This window comes from Gossypium arboreum, chromosome 10, assembly GCF_025698485.1.
Source record: "Gossypium arboreum isolate Shixiya-1 chromosome 10, ASM2569848v2, whole genome shotgun sequence".
Classification (NCBI taxonomy): Eukaryota; Viridiplantae; Streptophyta; class Magnoliopsida; order Malvales; family Malvaceae; genus Gossypium; species Gossypium arboreum.
Genome location: NC_069079.1, coordinates 13463118 through 13470301, shown reverse-complemented (window position 1 = coordinate 13470301; position 7184 = coordinate 13463118). Strand labels below are relative to the sequence as shown.

Here is a 7184-nt window from a genome sequence, read left to right as displayed (position 1 = left end):
ATTGCATAAACCAAAAGGCATTTGCCTAAAAGTAAACGTACCGTACGGACTAGTAACGGTTGTTTTATGTTGGTCTTCTGGGGCTACAACTATTTGGTTATATCCTAAATAACCATCTAAAAAATAATAGAATTCATTATCTGCCAGTCGATCCAACATCTGATCCATAAAAGGCAATGGAAATTGGCCCTTCCGAGTGCCTTTATTTAGCTTTCTATAGTCAACACAAATTCTCCAACCAGTAATAGTTCTTGTTAGGATCAATTCGCTACGCTCATTCTTAACAATCGTAATTCCACCTTTCTTCGGCACAAACTGCAGCGGACTTACCCGCGAACTATCTGAAATAGGATAGATTATTCCTGCATCTAGCCATTTGATCACTTCCTATCTCACAACTTCCTTCATAATAGGATTGAGCCTCATTTGCCCATCAATTCGAGCTTTTTCATCTTCCTCTAGAATAATTTTGTGCATGCAAAATGAAGGGCTTATACCTCGAATATCAGCTATGGTCCAACCAATTGCTTTCTTAAATTTCTTTAGAACAAAAATTAGTTGCTCCTCTCGATCTTTCGTTAGTTCTGCTAAAATAATCACAGGCAAAGTGGAACAGCCACCTAAATAAACGTATTTCAAATGAGAAGGAAGTATCTTTAGTTCGACTGTAGGTGGTTCTTCGATTGACAATTTGGGTTGCTGATAAACCGAAAATTATACATATTTTTACCCCATGTTTAATGCATTTTATAGATGATTTCTGATTAGAATTGGTGAATTCGATGCTCCTAATGCTTTAATTTCATGTTTTATACTTAGGAGAGCATAGGAGAGCGAAAGGAACGAGAAACGGGCCAAAAATGGAGAAAATGGGCCAAAGTACGAAATCAACACGGCCTGGACCTCCTCACACGGGCAGACCACACAGTCGTGTCAATCTGGCAGAATCGAAGCACAACTCACATGGGTATAGCACATGCCCGTGCCATTCTAACAGGCTCGAGCATGCCCTGAAGTAATCGAACACGGGTGTGTCCCTACCGAACCCAAGTTGAGTCCAATTCGGGAAAGGCCAATTTTGAGGGCTTTTAGGCACTCCAAAGCCTATAAATATACCCTAGAGGAGGAAGAAAATAAGAGGACAATAGGGGGTAAGGAATTACTTCAAGGAAGCCGATTGATCCATCTCAGAAGCCAGATTCTTCATCAAAACTGAAGATCTCTCCTCAATTTCCCTTCAGGAGTTTTGGGTTTTCTTTATGTTTTGTATTCTTTATTCTTCTGAGATGTTTTCTTATTTAGTTATGAACTAAAACCCCTAAATACCTAAGGGGAATGAAACCTAAGATGAATCTTGTTATTATTTTCTGAATCGTATGATAAATATTTAACTTGTTCTAAATTATGTGCTCTTAATTCTTGTTTTGATATCCCAGGATACTGATTCTAGACATGCTCTTATTCAGAGGAGGAATAGACCCTATCTAAGAGTACATTTGTCATAATTAAGCGGAGTTGATTGCGCGCCTAGAAATAAGGTGACAAGATTTTGCCGGATTAGGGTGAAACCTAATAAGAGGATCCATAGATCGAGTTAATGCAACCCTAGAGTGTTAATTAGAGAAAAGTCTCGGTTATTTAATCTAGGGATTAGACGTTATTAGTCTTGAATAGGGATAATGACATAAATTAGGGATCTCTAACGGAATAATTTGAATGAATAAATCGTCCGATTCGGAGCCAGAATAACAAGTAAAGTCTAGGTGGATTTTTCCTTAGGTATTGTCTTCATTCAATCGATTTTCCCAAAAGCAATTCCCCAATTCTTTTCTCTGTGAGTTTTTAGTTTAGATAATTAGTTAATTAAAATGAAACCTTTTTATTCTTAGGCTAGATAATAAAAAGACAGTCATAACTAGTACTTTTAGTTCCTTTGGGTTCGATAATCCGAACTTGCTAAAACTATACTACTGTTCGATAGGTACACTTGCCTTGTAACATCCTGAATTTGGGGCCTAGAAGAGTTGAGTTTTGAGTCTGGGATTGAATAGAAGAAAACACGAATAATTAGGAAGTTTTAAATATTATCGTTTTAGAAAAATTTTATTTTATTAAATTACCACTAGAAAATTTTCTTGTATTTATTATTACGGATATTTTAAATTTTTATGAAATTTTAATTAGTATTATGAGATAAAATTATTATTATTAGAAAAATATTATTGTATGTATGTTTGAAAATTTTATGAAAATTTTTATTATTTCTTGTATTATTGATATTTGAAATTTTATTATTAGATATATTTATAAAATTATTATTATTATTGGAAAGGAAAAAAATATTAGTTGTAACACCACGATTTTTGGGATTTTTTTTGGGTTTTGTGATTTTAGTAAATCTTGAAATTTTCATGTTCTAAATATTAGAATTATGTTTAAATGTGTTAGTAGACCTTTAGAAGGCCCAAGACTAAGCTAAACACGGTAAAATATCAAGGTGGGATTTTTAAGTGAATAGGAGATTTGGTTAAGTGGGCTTTTAAGAAGAACTGCGTAAGTTATGACACAAATAAGGCCTTGGTGAAGTGGCAAGGTGGCGCCACTAAGTTCCTAAAAAAGTGGCGCTGGGAAGGAATTGGAGGTCCAGGTTCAAGTTGTAAGGTAGGCATATTGTTTTTCTTTTAATTTTAGGCATGTACTAGGCATGTGATCACACAAGTAAATTTCGACAAGGGCCTTAGAGAGATGGGCCGATTGCTCTAATTTAATATTAGGGTTAGGTTCTTTTCTTTTCTATCTTGGAGAATTAGGGTTAGCCACCTGAAAGCTTTCTTTCATCTTTTACGAATTCTCACAAAAGCCGAAAACACAAGTCTATTTCTCATTGTGCGAATTTTCTTCTTCTCTTTTCCTCCATGTTTTCTCTTCCTTTATGCTTCTCCTTCTAGCGAAACCTTCGACCATCTTATTCACCTTCTTTGTCGATCCCATCTTCCATTAAACCTTCATCACCAATCGCCATTAAAAGGCCGAAATCCTGAAAACTCACTACTTGTGCCGATTTCTCCAAAGCCAAATCCTTCAGTATTTTTGTTCCTTGTGATCAACATTCATCTTCTCTAAACCCTTAATATCTGTCGGCAACGTTACTCCAAGGTTATAGCCTCAAACCATCATCTTCTTCATCACCTAAAAAGTCGAAATACCATAGATTTAGGGACTTATAGCCGAAACTTCAGATCTTCTAGATTCGAGTTCTACCATCATTTAGAGGATAAATCGCATCGGATCGTGTAGAAATCAAAGAGGAACAAGTGGTAAGTGCTCATCACTTCAGATCTAGTCTTATTTTACAACTTCGAAAAAAGCTGAAGTCCCTAAAATCTAGGGAGGCTGTCGATTTGGGCATGTGGCTCTAAAGGCTTTTAACTGATGTTTTCTGTCAATGATTAGTGTCTTCTTAAGTGTTGGATTGAAGGCGTGGGAGTTGGAGGAATCGGATTCGGAGATAGCTATCGACTTTGGTAAAGGGTAAGGTTTCAAAGGCTTTTTAGGGATATGGTTCGATCATGGATAAGTAAGTTTTGGGGTTTAGTGATTATGGTTTGTAAATAAGAACTGTGATAATAAATTGTAGGACATCGAAAGGGATCTCAAAAGCGTTGTCATAAATCGGTGTGTCTGAACACCCTTCTTTAGTTCAATTGAAAAGCCGAAATCTCAAATTCGACATTTCATGGTCATGTGGGTATGCGAATGCTCTCAAGTCATAGAGTAATTGTTAGATCGGCACCGCAAGGTGGTAAGCACGTTCGCGTGACGTTTTAGCGTATTTGGAAAAAGGGGCTCGATGGGCCAAAAGCGGGCCCAATGGGCTTACGGACCAATATGGGTAAGAGATGGGCAAATTAGCTCATTAGGTAGATGGTGGAATCAAATTGCATAAAACTGATAAAATTACTGAATTAGCTTGTGTAGTAGCGTAGATCACGAAATTACCCTAAAGAGCAAAATTACCAAATTACCCTAAAGAGCAAAATTACCGATATACCCCTAGGGTTTTAAAATGGTGAACTGCATGATTGATTAATGTTGTATTTTACATGATATGCTTTTATTAATATCTCATTGCATGGGATTGGGGTATTAATGGAGGAAATCTTGAAAGTGGTTCATCCACGTCTTGGAGGCTTTGCCTCAATCGACTGAATTTGAGTGCGTTCTTTGCAAGCTGTGTGTGTGTGAAATTTGGGTGGGTTGAGATATTCCCACATGGTGTGTAGGGTTGGTGCAGGCGGTGTAGCGGTTGGTGGGTTGAGTAGTCTCCTAGTTGGGCTTGCATTCATTCTTGATATTGTTACATATGTTATTGAACGGGCCTATGGGCCATCTTGTTTTTGTTAAAAGGGCTAAGGTCTTGCTCTTGATTACGAAAAGGGCTTGACCTCTTGTGTCTTGATATCTGAATAGGGCTTAGGCCCAATGGGCTCGAGCTGATTTGGGCTTTGGATGGGTTTCTGTATACTGAGTTTTCCCAAACTCACCCCTTCCTCTTCCATCCTTGCGGTGAGCCCTAGAATTGGTGGACTTGGAGTGGCGGGATTCAGAGTGGCCATGAAGATTGATTGACAATTTTAAATAAGTTTAGCCTTTAATTTGGATTATTTTATTTTATTATGCTTAAAGTTGTAATAAGGTGCTCTTTTTAATTACTTTTATTTTGGGGATTATTAAAGCTGGCTAGCACTAGGGTTCGTTTTATAAAAACTACTTGTTTTTAAAAGATCACGATGACGCGCAAAGTTTCCATAAAGTAAATGTTTTCCCAAGAAAAATAAATATTTTAAGCAAACGATTTGCAACCTTAATCATTTTCTTAAGTGGTCATAATCAAACGGTTTTCTCAAAATTATACGAGATGTTAGAGTGTGGCAATGGCGGTGTGCATGTCTAGGATTGGATCCAAAGAGAGCTTGGTACTTAAGCGGTCCGATGGACTCACCTCCTCTTCTTCTGGTTTCCTACAGTGCGCGACTTCCATTCACTTTAACTTACTTTTAAAAGTGTCTTTTACAACACCAACTCAGCTTTTCCAAACTAAGTGTTTTGAACGCATCAATGTGGCGCATCAGATCCGGTCATAACATCCAGGTCGGGTTTGGGGTGTTACATGCCTACATCGCGATAATAGTTAGTTCAAGAACGAGTAATTATAAATATTTAAAACCTATCATGAAATAACGCAAACAAGTTTGTGGCGCCATTGCCGGGGAACTAAGATATTAGGAATGCTCAATTTTTATTACTTTAGCCATTTATTTTTCTTACGATTTAATTTAATGTAATTATTATTATTATTTATTAACTTACTTTTTCTTGGTAGGTTTTTATAGTTTATGACTAGAAAAAACCCGTCAGGACCATTACTTTTTGACGAAGAAATCAATCGTATAGTTCGTAGAAACCAAAGAGAAATAAGACGAAGCTTAAGATACATGGAGAACGAGCAAGAAAACGATACTTAACCCCCAACTGAAGTGATGGCTAAAAACTAAGGCAATCAGCTTCCTCCTGCAATTGCAGTTAATCAAAATCCTGCTCCACGCACTATGTATGATTATGCTAAACCCTCTTTAAGAGGAACTGAATCGAGCATAGTTAGACTTGCCGTAGCTGCAAATACTTTTAGATTAAAGCCTAACACGATTCAAATGATACAGCAATTTGTTCAGTTTGATGGTTTGCAGGATGAAGATCCCAACGCTCACTTAGCAAACTTTCTGGAATTTTGCAATACATTTAAAATCAATGGCGTTTCTAATGATGCCATTCATCTTCGGTTATTTCCTTTTTCATTAAGGAACAAAGCTAAACAGTGGTTGAACTTGTTACCACGAGGGTCAATTACTACTTGGGAACAAATGACCGAAAATTTTTTACTAAAATTCTTTCCGCCGGCTAAAACAGCTAAATTACGTAATGATATCTCTTCTTTTGTACAGATGGATTTAGAAACACTTTACGATGCATAGGAGAGATACAAGGACTTACTGAGAAGGTGCCCTTACCATGGGTTACCACTTTGGCTCCAAGTACAAACATTCCACAATGGTCTGAATCCTTCGACTCGGCAAATGGTTAGTGCAGCTACTGGCGGAACCATCAACAATAAAACACCGAAAGATGCCTATGAGTTTATAAAGGAGATGTCACTGAATAACTATCAGTGGCAAGTTATGAGGACAAATGTAACACCCTGAATTTGGGCCTAGAAGTTTTGGGCCTTGGTCATGGGAGCTGTTGAAGGCAGCTTATAATATTTTGTTGTGCGTGTAAATTTAGTTAATGAAGGCTTGTTTTAGTGGTTAAGTGTCTTTGAGAAGTGTTGGAGAAGTCACGGGTTCAAATCTGGACTCTAGCAAAATTTTGGTTTAAGGTGAATCAAACCACAGGTGTAGTAGGTAGGCCTTAAGAATATTGTTGGAGAAATTGTGACACAAAAGCCTTGTGGCTTAGTGGCAAATGGCGTGTGGAGCATTTAAGGGAGGCATGGGTTCGAATCCCATGGCAAGCAAAAAGCATTTATTTTGCTAACGGTGGCAAGAGTTGGTGTTGAATTTAAACTCGATGTTGGAGGGATCCCACATCGGAAGCTAACATAAGAGTGGATCTGGCTAGCTTTAAATAGAGAGAACCATGAGGAGAGTAAAGATACCTTTCTTGGTGATCCTTTCGCTTTATGGCGTGCTCGTTTGAGTTAGGCGTCGGCTAAGAGTGCTCGGGCGTGGATTAACTCAGGTCTCCAATCGGTGTGTATTTCTCACTACTCTAGGCTGTAGGATAGCTACTTACGGCGCGATGGGTAAGAAAGGAGCCATGTGGGCCCAATGGGCCTACGGGCCCAATTGGATAAGTTGTTTGATTGTGTAGTAAATATTAGACTAGGCTAGGTGAATCTCATACCTGTGGCTAGATTTGGGCTAAAAGGGCCACACGAGCGTGTGGGCCCATTTGGGCCGAGAATAGGCTTTAGGCCCATTCGTATTGTTATCCCTGTTTAGAATACTTTAGTTTACCAAATACTGAAATACCCCTAGTTGTAAAATTACCAAAGTACCCCCGGTTTATAAAATTACCCAAATATCCTCGATTTGTAAAATTACCGAAATACCCTTATAAGGTAG

At 37.8% G+C, this 7184-nt stretch overlaps 1 non-coding gene across 1 annotated transcript; it reads right to left on the bottom strand.

Annotated features, from left to right (window-relative positions):
* Positions 1–5969: 5969 nt before the first annotated feature.
* LOC128283345 (small nucleolar RNA R71) lies at positions 5970–6076 on the bottom strand. Its single transcript, XR_008273687.1, has one exon. It is a non-coding gene; the product is annotated as a small nucleolar RNA R71 (small nucleolar RNA).
* Positions 6077–7184: the final 1108 nt, after the last annotated feature.